At 37.6% G+C, this 18,332-nt stretch overlaps 1 protein-coding gene and 1 pseudogene across 4 annotated transcripts in view; both read right to left on the reverse strand.

Moving 5' to 3' along the window:
- Positions 1-18,332, reverse strand: part of Fancc (Fanconi anemia, complementation group C) — a 214,654-nt gene that overhangs the window by 97,214 nt on the left and 99,108 nt on the right. The window lies entirely within an intron of this gene.
- On the reverse strand, positions 13,180-13,895 carry LOC102026017 (annotated as a pseudogene).

Here is an 18,332-nt window from a genome sequence, read left to right on the forward strand (position 1 = left end):
AGTATAATAATTTAATCATCCCAACAATCCTGTGAGGTGATGAGATTATTTTCTATTGCAGATGGCAAACTAATTCTGAAAAGATATGATCTGCCTGAGTAATAAGCTAACAAGCTGTATACAGATTCGAACCCTAGGCAGTTTGTATGGCAGAGTGCTTATGCATATGCATTCCAAAACGCAGTCTCAAATTATACCACTTCTTCCATATCTGATCTAGATGCCCCAAATTTCTTTTTAACTAAATTGAGAAAGGAAGGTAGGGTGTAGGTAAAACTGGCTGGGAAAGAAGGCATTATAAAATCCCAGGACACATGCACAGAACAGTTCCCAAAGCCCTGCGTATGAGCTTCTCCTGAGAAGTTAAGCAGGTTTTTGATAGGATGGCCTAGACCTGACATCAACCTAAGGAGTGGGTGATATAAAAAGGACAGTCCACATTGTGTTTTCGCCACTGTGTTTCTTCTTGCATGGTGGCCCACCCTCAGGCTGTAGGGTGTGCTTCTTTTCCCACTTTTACTTGGCCCAAATCCCCCCGCAAAACTTGTTTCTTTTCCTACTTTTAGTAAAATTTTGTTACCATTTGTGCTTGTTTTGACCAATTCTTTGCTCAGGACAGAAAGAACCTGGAAACCACCTTCAGAAGGAGATGCTAGCACCCCCAAACCCAGTAACAAAACAATCTTAACAATTGGAAGTTATCACAGCACAAAGACTCAAGATATTTTACATTTATATAAAAACTCATTTCATCTATGTACAACAGACAGGTTATAATATAATAGGGCTTTGTAATGTAAAAATGTTATTTTTACTGAAGTAGCATAATAATATACACGTGTTCATCTCTGAAACTAACTTGAAAAAATCTTAAAGCTTTATTAAATTCTTCCATGGAATTTTAGGCACTTCAGTTATCTTCAGGATTTCCAGTCCTAGCAAGTTACTACGTTCATCCTCCTGCTACAAAAACTAAAATACTGGACAAAATGTTTTCCAACGCTGAGCAATAGGCAGCACCAGACTATGATACCTACAAGGAGAAAAACCAATGAGGCAAATCCTCTGATGGGCCTGGATTTCTGCCTGAATGCATTAGGAAGTGGGGAGGGTCATTGCAGGCAGAATGCAGAAACCTCACTGAGTCATGGAGACAAAAACAGCTGGAATTTGAAGGAAAAAAAAATACAGCTCAACAGAGAAAAAGCTCCAGACATCAATGTGTTGGGTGTGAGTCTTTCGCTGACTAATAATTTAGGCATGAGTAGTGTGAAACTCCACTAGGGCAAATAAAGTACAATTGCCAAACAGTGACATCGTAAATGGTTCTCAGAACTCAGGAAAGACTGAGAGGACAATGGAATTCCATCTTCAGGCGATCAACAGAAACTGGAAAAGGCCTGCATACTGGAAGAGTAAAAACTAGCCCTGGAGAGAGGCTACTACGACCCACCCCAGGAAAGTCTAAACACAAGCCTTCCTAGAAAGGATGGACGTAAACTATAAAAATCAAAATGCCTGCCAGATCAAACCAATGGTAGGGTAAAGGGACATTTGTCTGCAGCCTACTATAAAAGATTTGAACACTTACAAACTGAAGTTTTTCCTCTTGTGACTCGAAGTCATATGTGCACAATATTTATGTAGGACTTTCTGCATTTTCTCCACGGGCCTTAAGTGACAAGGGAACAGAAACAAATAACAAACACTTGCTGCTTTCTGTAATAAAATCCTTTGTCTTTAACCCAGTAGTCCTCTGCGTTCTGTAGCAGACTAACTTGTTGGCTCGCAGGAGGAAAACAATCTCAGACTGTTCCATCTTCAACAACTATCAGCCACCTTGCCTCAATGAACATTTAGAGAACACTCCATAGCAACTTATTCATAATAGCCAGAAATCAAGAACAATCCAAGTTGTTATTAACAAGTGAGTTGGGAGAAAAACCGGTATACTGATTCAATGGAGTATTCCTAAATAATAAAAAATAATCAATTCCTCATATGAGGTATAATATGGATTCAAAGCCAGACATGAAGGTGCATATGCCGTATTATTCTATTTATATGAAATCACAGAAAAAAGTTCACTGATGGAGATAGAAAGTAGATTGGTGGTTAACTAAGGCTGGAGTTGGGAGAGAACTGAATATATAAGGGCATTAGAGAATACTCTGGAAGGACAGAAATGTTTTATTTTCTTGACTATAGTGGTAAGGTATATACATACAGTTGTCAAAACTACCAAACTATTCACTTAAAAAGGGTTTTGCTGTATGTAAAATTTCCTTCAACAAAGTTGATTTCTGAGAATAATATCATCATCATAATAATCCATTACCATAATTCTATGTCATAAAAGTAACAAACTAAAAGAAATGCTAGAAGGAAAAAAATGCATGATTCTATTATCCTAATAAAGCTTCTAAATTTTCGGTGTTCTTTTCCAACTTTAGTACACTGCATCTCTTTTGCACAGCTGTTCTCATTTTGCACAATTTTGCATCCAGCTTTTTATTTATGCTATACACATTTTTCACATTTCATATGCTATACAAAATGACAACATAATATTTCATCAGGTAGATATGTAATAATTTGGCTATTCCATAATGCCTAGACATTTGGATTTTTTCTCATTTTTTTCCAATTATAAAAATTGTTACAACAAACATCTTCACAAGCTGGGCGCTGTGGTGCATATCTGTAATCCCTGTACTTGGGAGGCTGAGGCAGGAAGATCGCCATGAGTTCAAGGTCAGCCTGGGCTACATAGCAAGACCCTGTTTCAAAAAATAAAAACAAAAACAGCCTCATAAATAAAGATTCCTCCTTAATTTGAATACTGCTTTGGATAAACTGCCAGGAGGTATGGTTGACTACCTTCTTTTGTTTGCTTGTTTGAATGCAATTTATTGTTTTTATTTTAAAGAAAAGAAAAATAAACATAAAAACAATGGTATAAAATTTTAAAACAAGACTGTAAGAGAGTAACAATGGTTAGTACATTGCACATTGCTATCTTCAAAGTAGTTGCTCATATCACAAAATATAGGCATGAAAAATTGATCAAACAATATAGGCATAAACCTTTCTTTTCAATGAACTAATAGCAATTAGTTTAACTCTTAACTATCTTGTGTGTTTGAGTGTGTGTGTGTATATATATGTATTTAGAAGAAACTGCTAAAAAAGAAAAGGAAAGGAAAAAAGAAGGAAAGGAAAAGAAGAAAGTGACTACCTTTTTTATTGCATTTTTAAAACTTCTCATTTTAGAATCTGCATTAGTTTGCTGGGGCAGCTACAACGAAGTACCACAAAGTACCATGAAGTACCACAAAAGGGTGGTTTAAACCAGAAATGCATTGTGTCACAATTCTGGATGCTGGAATTCTGACAGCAAGGTGCCATCAGGCTTCTTTCCTTATGAGGCTGTGAGGAAAAATGCTGCCCTGTGCTTCCCCCTTTGGTCCCGGTCATTTCCTGGCAATCTTTGCTATTACTTGGCTTGCTGAAGTATTAGCTTATCTCTGCCTTCAGCTTCACATGGACTTCTCTCTGTATTCGTATCTCTGTGTCCAATTTCCCCCTTTTATAAGACCATCAGTCATAGTGAATTAGGGGCCCACCTTTATCCAGTATGATCTCTTCTTAACTAACAACATATGCAATGATCCTATTTACAATAAGGCCACATTTTGAGATATCGTGGGTTAGGACTTCTACATATAAATTTCAGGGAAGACACAGAGTCAACCCATAACATAAGTAATGTAGACCTGCTATGATAAAAAAGCAGAAAAAATATAATGAAAGGTGGAGATTCTTCTCAGACTCCACCAAGCCATTCTACAGAAATAAACACCATCAATATCTTAATTTTTCTTTTTTTTTTTTTTGGTTTTTTTCTCCGGTACCGGGAACTGAACTCACGACCTTGCGCTTGCCAGGCAGGCGCTTTTGCCGCTGAGCTAAATCCTCAGCCCCAATATCTTAATTTTTCTAAAATTTGAATAAAACCTCAGGCTCTTACAAATCAGCTTTCAGTGTTGCTGAGATACCACAGGTAAAACCTAGTTAGGCAAACTGGAAATGCTAAAAATGACAGAGGAGTAGTTTCTGAACATCCAGAAATTTAACTTTTTTTCTTACTTGATAGGACTTTGCAGGTACCCTTGCTATCTCAAGTCATAATCAGAGATTCTAGAGCTAAAAAGCCTTGGAGATAGTCTGGCTTTAAGTTTAGCTGGTGTCAATGTATTTTTCAGGCGGTTTTAGAGGCATATCTAGGCCTAATATGGTTTGCCACCTACTTGCTAGTGAATTATTGCTCTAAATCTAAGTTCTCTCACCTATACAACAGGGTCATAATATCTCCTTTCATGGAGCTGTGAATATTTAATACAATAATACATGTATGGCATATGCTAAGCATTCAATTAACAGTAATACTATTACTTTGAAAAATTTAAAATTTTTAAATTGTGGTTAAAAAAACACAACATAAAATTTACTCACCATTTTAAGAGAACAGTTCAGTGAATATTACACTGTCATGCAACAGATCTCCAGAATTTTTTCATCTGCAAAACTAAAACTCTAGACTTATTAAATAACTCCTCTACTTTCCTGTTCCCCAATTCCTGTTCTACTTCTTTCTATGAACCGACTACTTAAGATACTTCATATAAGTGAACTCATATAGTATTCATCATCATCTTTTAATATATGCAAATCAGGGTATATAATTTAGAAAAGATCACAGAACCAGAGTCAGGAAAGATCTGGATTTTCTGACTTCTGAAAGAAGTTATTTATCTGAGGTTGTTTTATAGTTTCAATTTAACTAAGAAAGCCTTCTGATAGTCAGAATTTTTATACGTACCCTTTATGTCTTCCACAAAGGACTATTTAAAGTTTTTAAAGGACCTGGAAATCAAGATTTATGAGTTTAAATATGCTTGGCTCCTTTGCCATATTGCTAATTTATAGAAACTCCAATGTTATCAATATTAAACAGAACCAGATATGATAGAACAACAGTCAAACTAAGGCAAAGTCTAACAATCTCTAGGTCAGAAAGAGCCAGTTAGAGTTACAGCTCACAACGCCCAGCTCCTGGGAGGGATGTCAGCCTCCTAAAGAAACACGCATGTGGTACAGGAAACAACTGAACTTCAAAACAGATGTACAGACCATGCAGCCACGTGTGGTGCAGACATCCACATCCTCTCACTGGTGGCTATTCACTAAGAAATGCCTCCCACTACAGACATTATTGTTTAAATTTACTTTTCACAGGAATATATTTCTAAATAGCCCAAGGAACACTGCCCCATCAATTTAGAAGGAAATAGAATGAGGCTATGTCTTGGAAACATATAAAGTGTTATCTATAATTCCTAGAAATTCCCTTTACTTTAGACTGAGGTTGGGGCACAATAGGGGTAGGGAGATTAGGGGAGGGCTGGGGGATCAGAAGGGGATCTGGTCAATGTTCTATTAACCAAGCCAATTCAATTAAAGTTATAGTTTAATGGAAAAGCCAACGTGTTCATAAAACAAAAATAAAACAAAACAAACTGAAAACATAAAACAGGTCATCCGGAGAACATCACTAAGCATCTCAAACATCCTGTTCCTAATTGGCAATAAATGTCTTGATCTGGCCTATTTGAGTAGTGGCAACTTACTAAAAAACAATCCAATGCAATTTAGAGTGATAATAAGCAGGACTCCATCTAAATGAAATGAAAAGGAAAATAAAAACTCCAAACAAACAAACAAAACAAAACTAGTAAATGTAGCTAGGAGCACAAGAGGTGTCTCATTGCACCCATTCAGAGGAAGTAAATTTTCATTTTTGGAAGTTTAATGGAAGTGTAGTGTATTCACATTAATAACTCAGGAGACAGTTTCCACTCCCCTAAAACATGTACATATACAGACATGAAAAATATTCAAGGTTAGATTTCAAATGTACAATGAAGGCCGATCACACCAAATGACTTGAAACACTTGAAAACAAGAATAGCTGTGATTTCTACATTTTTCATAGAATGCTAAATACTATATTCATATTGCAAAAACTATGAAATGCTGAGAAAATCTTATCAGACTAAATAAAAATATGACTTCTTACAAAGAGGATGCCATTTTGTGGATTTAATAAATGTACTTGCTGAATTTAGTAGCCTATTACAAGGACTCTATGACTAACATGGTATGGCAGGAACCTGTGTAGTTTCCAAAGCCCCAGAAACAACACAATCCCATGCATTTTCATTTAGTAGCAAATAGTGAATGAAAAAGGAGGAGGACTCAGTTTATACTGCATTTCCTGAACTATATAGTCCTGAGGATACAAAGTCAGTGGGGTGCAACTGGAGCAGCCTCCGCACACACTGCAGGGCCTAGTGGATAGAGACCAGTGGGCAGCTGCTGGGACATCCTGCTCTCCTGCTCCTCCATCTTATGCTCTGTATGTGGCTTATTTCAGAGATCTTGTCTCCTCTCCCTCTTATATTTCTAGGTAGTGGTAGTACCATTCACTATAAAAATCTAGGGGCTCTCTCTTAGAGGGAAACAAATTACCCAGTCCTCAGGTTTTCAGGGAATGTTTACCTCATTCCCTGGAAGGGAAAAATGGAGAATGAACAGCTGTGATATGGATGAAGGATTTTATGATGGGACAACCTTACCCAAGACCACAATCTTGTTCCATAGTGGCTACTGCCCACTGACTGGTGGGTGCAGTGGGTGGAGCTACACGGAGTTGTCTGTGGAGACAGCTAAACTTTTTCTTCTGCAAAATCCGCCTCTTTCCTTTTTCCTCCACTGCTGCCCTCCCCAAAGCACTGTTTGCATAGTCATCTCCATCTCAAAGTCAGATTTCCTGAGAGTGCAATCTATGACATCATCTCTTAATCCCTTTGTTCTCTTCTCCAAAAGGTGATCTAGGTGGTCAACTTTGGAGAGGAAACTAAAAATACCTAGCCCCACCTACTCCTGTCACTCTGTCTTTCCAACACTCTGGGCCTGCGGAAAAGATGTGTTCCAGCCTTCTGCTGCACCACACATGACTAGACAGACCTATTCCCCACCAGGTAGGCCCCTGTAAGGTCAGCCCACCCATGCCTAGCAGATCTGTCTATAAAAACCAAAAGGATCCTCCTAACCCACAGACAAAAGCTATATTTTAAAATTTGCTTTAAGGGTAAAGGAAGCAACATTTTGATTTCCAATTCCTTGTCTCTGGCATCTTCATTTCTGAACTGGATCCTAACTTAGAAGTTAGAGATGTTATTAGTTCCCTAAAACTTCAACAATACCCTTCCCTGTTCCTGATTTGGGGCACCCTTTCACTGACTACTCTGTACTACTAGTTCATAAACACTCACAAGAAAGCATTCACAACCCTCCAAAACTTGTCAAAACTATTTTTTCAACCTTAACTCTGACTTCTTCCCAACAAGTGTACCATCTAAAACCCCTAAGTCAGTAAATAATTACCAAATGCTAACTGTGTGCCAGACATTGTTCTGTGCTTTCGAATAAGGTCTTTGCTTTTATGGAATCTGTAACTTAAATAGGAGGTAATGGGGAGACAGAAAAAACAATCAGTATGCCAGGAAGTGATCAGCACTAAGAAAAATATTAAAGTAAAAAGAACACATGCAGTTTTCTGAGGAAGAGCTGTGAAAGGTGATGATAAATCCTAGGGAAGAAGTTGCTAGGTGGGCATCAGAATAGCAAGGAGGCTACTATGGCTGGAGAGAGGTCAGAAGACAGGAGGCATCACCAAGGCCAGATGAGCCAAGTAACAGAGGGCCTCGTGAGCCAGGTAAAGACTTCGCACTTTACTCTGAATGAGATAGAAAACTACTGGAAGAGTTTGGGCAGAGATACCTTTTAAAAGATCCTCTGCCTGAGATAATCGAGAGCAAGGATGAAACAGAAAGACAGATGAGGAACCTGCGATGGATCAGGGGAAGGTGATGGTGCTGTGGATGATGGTACAAGTTGTGAAGCTGGTGGGAGGCGGTCAATGCTGGGTACACACCACAGAATAACAGATCTGTTGACAGATTGGATGTAAGATATGAGAGAAAAAAAGTAGCCAAAGATGACCCCAGGTTTGTGGACCAAGACATAGAAAGGATGAAGTTGCTTTTAACTGAGTTAGGGAAGCCTGTGGGAGGACAAGCCTTGGCGGGGTGGGGGAGGGGATCAGCAGTTCATCTTGCATGTGTTTAGTTTAGTATGCCTGGGGACATTAAGTGCAAGTATCAGACAGGCAGTTAAGAGTGTACAGCTCAAGGAAGAGGTCTGACCTGGAGGTGTAAGCTTGGGACTTCTCCCCATGTGGTGAGCACACACAGGCACACACAGTCCTGTGCACACACATGTTCACTTGATCACTCACCAACTTATACTTCCCTCATGGCTCTTTTCATATTTGATCTTATAAAAGACTAGTTTCAAATAAAACATAAAAGTCTACATAGTTTGTATTTTAGGAAAAAAAGAGAAATGATAAAATTCTCAATTATTATATTTTACTTGGTTTATCCATTCAGTAGCCTTTTATCTTGTAACTGTTATAAGCTAGGAATAAAGTGTTAAACAAAAGTCAAAACCCATTCTGTGGAATTTAATGTCTGGTATGCTGACAAATACTTAATATATGCTTGTTTTCTTAATTATTTTAGTAAATTGTTTTTAAATTTTCAATTTAGAAATCAATGTAGGGATTTTTCCAGGGTCACAATAAAGAATACTTAGCTCTTTGCTGTCCCTGGCAGCTGGGGGCCAGTGAAACGCTCTGGCCTGTGGCCCAGTGTTCCGTGAGAGCATGGCAGAGCTGCAGCGTGATCGCATACAGTGGGTGAGCTTTGGCCACAGAGCAGGCTGGATGTCACCTAGTGTGCAGCCTAGTTGTTTTTCATAGAGCTGAGGGCTTTTACCAGGTCACCAGGCTGGTTTATGAGAAATCTGTGGAAACAAATACCTTACTTTCTACACTGTATTTGGCCTACAGATGAATAAAGGACCACAGTTTCCAATGCACAACTAACCTACTCAGGAGGGGTTTTTGTTGTTGTTTGTAATTTAACTCTGTTTTAATAGTCTGACCTTTTACTCTATTCAATTTTAGATCTAAACTTTTTAATTCTGTGAGGCATATCAAATACTACTTATAGAACATTAGTTTGTCCTGCTGCTTTATGTTTCTGAAGTGACCTATATCCAACACAGCACAGAGTAAAAACCAAGTGCATAAGCCACGTTAGTATTTCAAAGGTGGGATGCAAAGTTTTCTAAACATGATGATATATCAAGGTCATGCTACACTTGAAAGTTCCAAATGTGGACAACACAGAGTTCAGAACTAGAAACAGTTTTCATGAGGATGCAAATCAAAGAAAGAAATTCTTCAAAATTTGCCTGTTCTTTATATTCAGTAAGCTATTACATGGAATAAAGGTGTCACTTGCAAGCCAATCTCCTTCTTGGTGAGATTTTGTGTTGACATTCAATTACCAGGTTTAGGACATTAGGACATTTTAGTCTGCCATCAAGGAAATGAGTATGAGGTGACAAACTTAAAAACTTATTTTAGGAATGTGCCAAAGAGTGAAATAGACTGAGGCTGGGTGGAAGGATTTCATAAACATATCTTCCATGAGTGGAGGTAGGAAAAACAACTATGAAACTATAAATCAAGTATAAATTAAAGCAACTTTTATAAAAGTATAAGTACTTTGCTAAATCCAGTATTGCTAATAACTTTTGAATTAGTAAGACTTTTTCTGCAGTTGCTGTCATGTATCCTTGAGTTTTAAAACTCTTCAAAAATAGTATAATAAACCTCAAAACAAGTATGTTGTTTCAAGATGCTTTTGGTTATAAGTAACAAAATCCTGAACCAAACCAGCTGAAACAGAAAAAGGAGTCTATTACAGCATTTACATCCAGGAGAAGCTTTACCCAGAGTTCAAACAATGTGAGTATGACCTGTTTTCTCTCTTTCTCAGGACTAACTTCATTTCCAGGGAGGCTCTGATCTCAGGATCCCGTAAAGACTGACAGCAGCTTCAGGGACAATGCACAACTTAATTTATGCTCATCAGGAAAGATACACCCTACTCTCCCAATAATGCAAACAAAAGGTACAGGACATATCAAACAAAAGGTACAGGATCATCTTCCTGACCACAACATATATATATCTCTCTGAAGCCTCAGGAGCTCAAACATGGGACATTTTAAAGGTGATTGGATTACAGGGGCATTAATACTGACTTGCTGTTAGGAGGAGGGGACTGGTTGGAAGAGGTGGGCTACTGTGGGCATGACCTGGAAGTTTACATCTCCATTCCCAGCTCCTTGTCTCTCTCTGCATAAGGTCCACCACACTGTGAGTAGCTCTCCTCTGCCATTCCATCCTGCCTTGGAGCCAACTGACTATGAACTGAAACCAAAATAAGCCTTTCCTCTACTAAGATGTGGGTGTCAGGTACTATATTCCAGCAACAGCAAAGTAACTGCAGCAGATTTTGGTACCAGAGAAGTGGGGCCCTTGCTGTGACATCACCAGACTATGTGGTTCAGAAGTGTTGCAGCTGACTTAAAAGAGTTTGGAAAGGTTTAAAGATGTTAGCTGGAGCAACAGTCCTAGAATGCTGTAACCCAAAGCTGATGGGAAGGAAATTCTGGTCTGAGCCTGCAAGATCATAATATTGATAAAAACACAGATGGTAAAGGTGAAGCTCAGGAGAGTTTAGTTGAGAATAAGGACTACATTGCCAATTGGACTCCAAGCCATGTATGTTTTGCTCTGTCAGAAAACTTGTCTACATTTTGCTCCTATCTTGAGACTTTATAGAGGACTGAGATTAAGGGCAGCAGACTAATTAATCTGGTAGAGGACACTTCAAGGCAGTCTAATGTTGAGAATGTGGCATGGGTACTATTGTGGGGGGTTAGACAGCTCTAGTTTGAGAATCAAGAGCAAACCACATGGCTAAATGATTTAAAAACTTTTGGGTTTGGCCAGAAGGGAACCTAAATTAAAGTTGGGGCCCACAAAGTTGGAGCAGAAGAAGAGAGCTTCCTTGCTGAAAAGATTAGCATTACAAAAAAGCTAAATACTTTAGATCAGGATAATGGGGAAAATGGCTTAAGTGCATGCGAGGGACCAGCAAGGCCCCACCCTCCCAAGACCTAGAGTTCCCAAAGTAAAAGATATTGCTTTGAGAAGAAACCCCAAGGCACTCTGCTCCAGAATGACTATCTTGGAAATTTGTTCCTCAGGATTTAGGTCACACTGCTGAGCCATCCAGGCACATGTAGGCCTCTGCAGCCCCCATTAAAGGGAGCCAGGCTACTATTCAACCTGGTTGCAGACCTTGGCATCATTCTGTGGTGCCGGTTATACAGACATAAAAATTCAATAGTTCTGTGATGAGAAAGACTCTTGCCTAGATTTCAGATGAACATCTGGGAGGTGAGTAAGTGTGAACCTGATGGCAGTATGTGAGAGTGAAATAAAAACTGAAATGGTGAACCCAGGAATTGGAGAAGCTAGGAATGAGGAAAACTGCGAGGAATGAGTAAAGGTGGCCTGAAAGAGAGGCCAGGAGGGATAAAACCAACCTCTGGAAATGCCATAGGGGTATGCCTACCTAAGCACTTTGGAGTTCACATTGCCTCACAATTTGTCCCAGGTGCTGGAGATGGAACCATGGGGTTTATTTATTTTTTTACTAGTATACGTTTATTAGTAACAACCACATGCATTGTGGGAAGTTGGTACATGCATGTAACACATCTCAATTCTTTTTTCATCCCCTTTCTTTCCCCTCCCCTTCTTCCATATCTTGATCCTTTTCCTATTTGAACAAGATCTATCTCCCTACTCCCCATTATTTATCCTTTATTTTGCTCTTTGTATTTTGGGTTTCTCACGTAAGTTAAATCATATGGTATCTGAGCTTGTGTACCTGATTAAATTCACTTAACATTAAGGTGGTTCCATTTTCCCATAAATGGCTCATTTATCCTGCTTTATGGTCCCACTGTGTATAAGTACATTTTTTTTATCCATTCAGCTATTCATGGATGTATAGGCTACTCCCAGGATTTGGCTATTATACATTGTGCAGCTATAAATTTGACTCTGCATGTATCACTATACTGTGTTTAACTCTTTTAGGAAGATACTCAGAAGGAGAGTAGCTGAATCAAACAATTTTTCTAGTTTTAGATTTTTTAAAATTCAATTCCCATAGAGACTGTGAAAAATTTCCCATGCCAACTATATATCAAGCTGTTACTGGGCCGCATTTGGAAAAGTTTTCAATTAGCAATAATCACACCTGGGATAAACCTCATTAGCTAAGACAACACCACTGTGGAAAGCTCTAGTTTTAGGTTGTCAAGAATGTGCATGATTTCCATAGTAGTTGTACTAGTTTATACCAACAATGCAGAAGAATTTTTTCTCACAGCTTCACCAATGTTTGTTATTATTTTATTTCTTGCTAAAGTCATTCTTTCTGGAGGAAGATGAAATCTCAGTGTTGTCTTAATTTGTCTTTGTCTAACACCCAGAGATGTTGAACATTTCTCACGTATTTATTGGCCATTTGTACTTCTGCAAAGTGTTTATTCATTTCAGTTGCCCATATTTGGATTGAGATTTTTATTTGGTGGAGGTCTAATTTTATTTTTTGAGCTCTTTATATATTTCAGATATGGCCTTCTGGGTAATAGCTGGCAAAAGGTGTCTCTCATTCTGCTGATTCTCCCTTCACCCTGCCAGTTGTATCCTTTGCTGTGCATAAGATTTTTGAAACATTTTAAAAAGTAATCATGTTAATTATGGGCTTAAAATTACTAATACAGTGTGAATCAAAAAAATTAAGATTCTAAATAACTAGAGAATTTCACAATGGTGTAGGGTCAATGAAAATTTTTCTCTACATATAATCTGATCATTAACAGAGTAGTAAATCTTAATTGGGATGATAAGGCAAAAATAGTAATATCACACTTTTCCTTTAAAAAGTTACACATTATCTTCTATAGGAAACAACCATCGTGCATAAAGAAACAGAAATGAGATCACCCTATTGCACACCCAAGAACATTAGGGAATACGGCCTTAGAATGATCTAGTCATCTTCTTCCTCTCAAACCATCTTCAGCATCTCATTTGCTCTTCACCCCCCACAGGCCTTCTTCTTTCTCTTCCATCTCTTCCCTTTCATCAACATAGTCATCAGCATCACTTCATCCTGCATTTCGTCTTCCATTAAATATGGGAAGCCCACTTCTCCATCTCCCAATTCTAAGCCTGTTTCATCTTCCTCCTCATCCTCATCTTCCTCTTCCAACCCTTCCGGTAGACCAGCTTCAGTTTCCTCTTCATCATCTTCATCATCATCCTCTCTGAATCTGGTGCTTCCTGATCATATCCATCTAAGTATAAGTCATTTGCTGTAGCAGTTCAAAAATACTTTCCCAGTAACCTTCCAGGTTTGTGATCTCACAGTTAAAAAAGTGAGACTTTTCATGTTTATGATTTTGCAGAGCTTCTACTATACTCAGATCTTTGATTTTGTTTCCACTTAGATTGAGGAAATTTTTTCTGCTAAGACTTCTAAGCCTCCAGAAATTGCACTGTTACTAAGTTCCAGTTTTTGAAGTTTACTTAGGCTAGGAAGGTGGGCCAGTGAACATAGTGCCATGTTAGCCATACTGAGAAGTTCTAGTTCTTTAAAAGTGTCATTCAGGCCTTCAATTTCCCTACTGACACACAGGCAATTATCAAGGACGAAGTCTGTCACCTCCTGTGAGGCTCTGTTCCTTAACTCCAGGTTAATTCTCTTCATGTCTAGGTCCTCCTCCTGCTCTTCTACTCCTACTCTTCTCCTTTCCTGCTGCTCCCACTACCCTCAACCCTCTCAAACACACTGGTTGATTCTTTAGCATTACAGCACTCCATTTGACTAGGTAAATGTCTATCACCCTTCAGAGAGCACTGTGCATAAGCTTTTTGATATGTTTACATCTGTTGATTCTTGGTAATGTTTCTTGTACCACTGGGATTGTGTCTAGAAAGTCCCTGCGTATGCCAGTGTCTTCAGGAATCTTACCTATTGTATCCTTCAGCAGATTAAATATTATATTAACTTTTAGATATTTGATCCATTTTTATTTTACTTTAGTACCTGGAGAGAGCTATGGGTCTAGATTCAACCTTCTGCATGTGGGCAGCCTATTTTCCCATCACCATTTATTTAAGAGGCACCAGTTTATTTTTTGGTCTCTTTGTCAAAGATCAAATAGCTGAATGTACCTGGGGCAGCTTCTACATCTTCTATTCTGTTCCACTGATGCACATGTCTGATTTTGTGCTGGTACCATGCTATTCTTAACCCCTGTAATACAACTTCAAATCCAGGTTGTAATACTTCCTGCTTTATTCATGTTACCTAGGATTGCTTTTACTATTCTGGGTCTCTTCAGGGTCCATGTGACTTTTAGGACTGTATTCTCTACTCCTGTGAGGAATGCTGTATTTTGATTGGGGTTACATTAAATCTGTGTATTAGATTAGGAAGCATGGATATTTTGATTATACTGACTCTGCCTAACCAGGAACAGAGGATATCATTCCATAATTTGATGGCCTCTTTGAATTACTTTTTTAGAGCAATGTAGTTTATACATTGTAGAGATCTTTCACTTCCTTGGTTAAGTTAATTCCTAAGTATTTATTTTTTCTTGGTGTTATAAATGGTATTATTTTCCTAATTTCTTTCTCAGTGCGTATATTATTGATATATAGGAAAGTTAATGATTTTGTGTGTTGATTTTGTATCCTGCTACATTGGTGGTTATTAATTCTAGGAGTCATTTGATGGAATATTTTGGGTGTCTATGCAGAGAATCATGTCATTTGCAAATAGCAATATTTTGTATTCTCCCTTTCATATACACATCCCTTTCATTTCTTCCTTTGGCCTGACTGCTCTGGCTAATGTTTCAAGGACCATGTTGAATAGGAGTGGTAATGATGGACATCTTTGTCTTGTTCCCAATTGTAGAGGGAAGGCTTTAATGTTTTCTTCATTTAATATGATTTGCAGTAGATTTTTCATAAATGGCCTTTATTAAAACCGAAACTAGAAATTCCAATTGATTCTGCTATTCCCCTTATATGTATGTGTCTTCTTAAAAGAATTGAAGACATCATACCACATAGTGATACATGCATACTCATGTTTGTAGCAGCACACTTTATAACAGCTACAACTTGGAAGCAGTTATACGTCCACCAACAGACAGTTAAAGAAAATGTGGTATTTACACACAATAGAGTACTACTCTGCCATAAGGAGAGACAAACTTGAGTCATTTGTAGGAAAATGGATGCACCTTGAGGCTGCAGTGTTACATGAAATAAATCAGAAACACAAGCTTAAATATTGCATGGTTTCTCTTATATGAGAAACCCAAAATAAAAATAAGAGTAAAATAAAACATAGGTAATAGGGAGTAGGGAGTAGAGAAATAGAACTTTCTCAAAGGGAAAGGGAATCCAGAGATGAAGGGAAGGGGGAAGAAAGGGGAGGGAAAGGGGACAAATAAAGGAATTAAGATGTGTTATGTACATGTACGAACTCTACATAAAGAATAGAAACACTATATATTATTAACATGTAAAAAAAAAGAAAGGCTTAAGAGACGGATGGAGGGGAAAGAGAAAGTAAAAAAGGAAGATGTATTACGTACATGTACCAATTCCCCCACCAAAAAAAAAATGTGAACATGTACTACAAAAATGTAGTAAGAAAAAAATTAGTGGCTTTTATCAGATTGAGATTAAGTCCTTTGATGCCTATTTTATTCAAAGTTTTTATAAAGAATGGATGTTGGATTTTGTCAAAGGCTTTTTATGTTATGTGTCTATAGATATGATCATGGAGTTTTTGTCCTTGTTTCTGTTTATGTGATGTATTACATATATTGATTTGTATAAATTGAACCATTCTTGTATCCCTGGGATAAAGACTACTTGGTCAGATGTATGGTCTTTTTGATGATTTGTTGCATTCTGCTTGCCAGTATCTTATTGAGGACTTATGCATCTATGTTCATTAAACAGACTGGCTTGTAGTTCTCTTTTTGATTGTATCCCTGTCTGGTTTTAGAAATAGGGTAATGCTAACTTCCAAGAATGACTTTGAGAGTGTTCCTTCCCTTTCCATTTCATTCCAGAATTTCAGGAGTACAGTACTGGCATTAGATCTTCCTTGAAGTTCTATAGAATCTGTCAGTGAATCTGTTAAGAACTGGGTTTTTCTAAGTGGGTAAGTTTTTCTTATTTTTTAATTACTGCTTCAATTTCGTTGCCTGTTACTGGATCATTCAGGTTTTTATATCTTCTTGGTTCAGTTTTGATAATTCATTTATATCTAAGAATCTATCCATTTATTCCAAATTCTCCAATTTAATGGTGTATAAATTTATGAAGTATTTACCAATAATCTTCAGCAGTATCCATTGTAATTTCACCCTTTTAATTTCTAATTACATTGATAGGGGTCTTTGCTTTTATTTTTTCTTTTGGTATGATTGGCTAATGGTTTATCTATTTTGTGTATTCTTTTAAAGAACCAGCTCTTCAATTCACTGATTGGATCATTATTTTATTTTCCATAACACTGATTTCTGCTGTAATCTTTCTAATTTCCTTATACTAACTTCAGATTTGGATTAGTCTTGTTTTTTAAGGACACTGAAGTGTTTTCCTGATGTGGGCACTCAAAGCTATAAACTTCCTTTTATCTTAAAGACTGTTTTCATTGTGTCCCATAAGGTCTGACATATTATACTGGCATTGCCATTTAATACTAGGAACTCTACCCATTGATTATTCAAGAGTATACTGTTTATTTTCCATGTGTTTGCATAACTTCTGTGGTTTCTCTGCTATGGATTTCTAGTGTCACTGTGCTATAATCTGATAATATGAATGGTATAATTTTGATTTTTTTTTTTTTTTGAGACAGAGTTTCACTATGCAGTTCAGGCTGGCCTTGAACTCACTTTATAGGCTAGGCTGGCTTTGAATTCACAGCAATCTCCTTGGATTACAGGCATACGCCACCACACCAGGCTTCTTTTGTATTTATTAAGTATATTTTGTGGCCAGTATGTGGTCTATTTTGGAGAAAGTTCCAGGTGCTGCTTAGAAAAACATGTATTATGTTTTTGTTGAGTAGAACACTCCGTTGATATCTGTTGAGTCCATCTGTTTGAAGGACTGGGTCAACTTTGATTTATTTTGTTGATTTTTTTTGTCTAGTTGATCTGTCTACTTGTGATATGGTACTGAGTTCCACCTATAACTATACTGATGTTTACTGGTTCTTTTATGCCCAGTAGTGTTTTTATTTTAAGAAGCTGGGTTTGCCATTGTTCACTGCATATGTGTTTATAATTGTTACTTCTTCCTGTTAAATTGTTCCCTTAACCAGTATGTAGTAGCCTTCTTTGCCTCTTTCGGTCAGTTTTGACTTAAAGCTCACTTTGCCTGAAAACAGGATAGCTACTCTTGCTTGTTTTATGGGTCCCACTGCATGGCATATTGTTTTGCATTCTTTCATTTTTCATCAGTAAATTTCTTTTGGGGTTAAATGAGTTTCTTGTATAACACTGGATTTTGTTTCTTGATCCGTTCTGCCAGCCTGTGTCTTTTGACTGGGAAATTGAAACCATTCATATTGAGAGTTATTAGTGAAAGGTGCTGACATTCCTACCGTGGCATTATTTTCCTGTTGCTGATTCCTTTTCTTTCACTTCTACTTAACTGCTCATCCCACCTAATATACTCATTCTATGGAACCTTTTGGCATTTTTAGCTTCACTGTCTCCTTTTAGGATATTCTTGAAAATTTTTTGGAGTGCTGGTTTGGTGATCATAAATTTTATTAGTGCCCTTTGTCATGGAAGTATCTCATTCTTCCACCAATTTTGAAAAACAGTTTTGTAGGATATATTAGTCTGGGTTAGAACACTTTTAGGACTTGAAACACTTCCCTCCAAGCTCTTCTGGCCTTTAAGGTTTGTATTGAGAAATCTGATAGAATTATAATGGGTTTTCCTTTGTAACTGATTTTGTTGCTTTTCTATACCACATTAGGGAATGTCGTCTGCTTTATTGTTTACCAAATGTCATCCAAAAACAGGCTCATAGAAACATGTAGAATAATGTTTGACCAAATATCTGGGCACTTCACAGTCTAGCCAAGTTGACTCAT

The sequence above is a fragment of the Chinchilla lanigera genome, unplaced genomic scaffold, assembly GCF_000276665.1.
Source record: "Chinchilla lanigera isolate Chin_1 unplaced genomic scaffold, ChiLan1.0 scaffold00021, whole genome shotgun sequence".
Taxonomy (NCBI): Eukaryota; Metazoa; Chordata; class Mammalia; order Rodentia; family Chinchillidae; genus Chinchilla; species Chinchilla lanigera.